Genomic DNA, 470 nt, shown 5'->3' on the forward strand with positions numbered 1-470 from the left:
GCCAGATGTCATGTGTCCTTAACCCTAGAAATCAATTCCTTCCTTCTCAAGGTGGTAAACAGAAGGTAAAATAAGAAAGCACCACTTAAGTATTGTGGGGCAGGAGTGTAAGGGAGAGCTCTATCCATGGCCTCCTTCAATGCAAAGACTATGGAGGTGTGATTACCGGTTAAACCTATCTTGCAGGGTGAGAATGGAAGTCACAGTCCTGTTAGATCTTTCTCTAGGCAATTTATTCAATTTGGGTTGGGAGAAGCCAGGCCTCAATATAGCAGGGTGAGAATAAAAGACAGAGTTTTCCCCATACTTTATGCAGCCCTAACACAGTGAAAAGGATCAAATCTTATTTGTGTGTGATCTTTGCCAGAATGTGAATACATCTGGTCAGATTATTGCTGTCTGCATAGGCCATCCTTAGCTCCTTTGGCTAGAGAGAGAGCGGTCTGTGAGATATATATATATATAAATAT

Source organism: Otolemur garnettii, unplaced genomic scaffold, assembly GCF_000181295.1.
Source record: "Otolemur garnettii isolate 467f Iridium unplaced genomic scaffold, OtoGar3 scaffold00435, whole genome shotgun sequence".
In the NCBI taxonomy this organism is placed as follows: domain Eukaryota; kingdom Metazoa; phylum Chordata; class Mammalia; order Primates; family Galagidae; genus Otolemur; species Otolemur garnettii.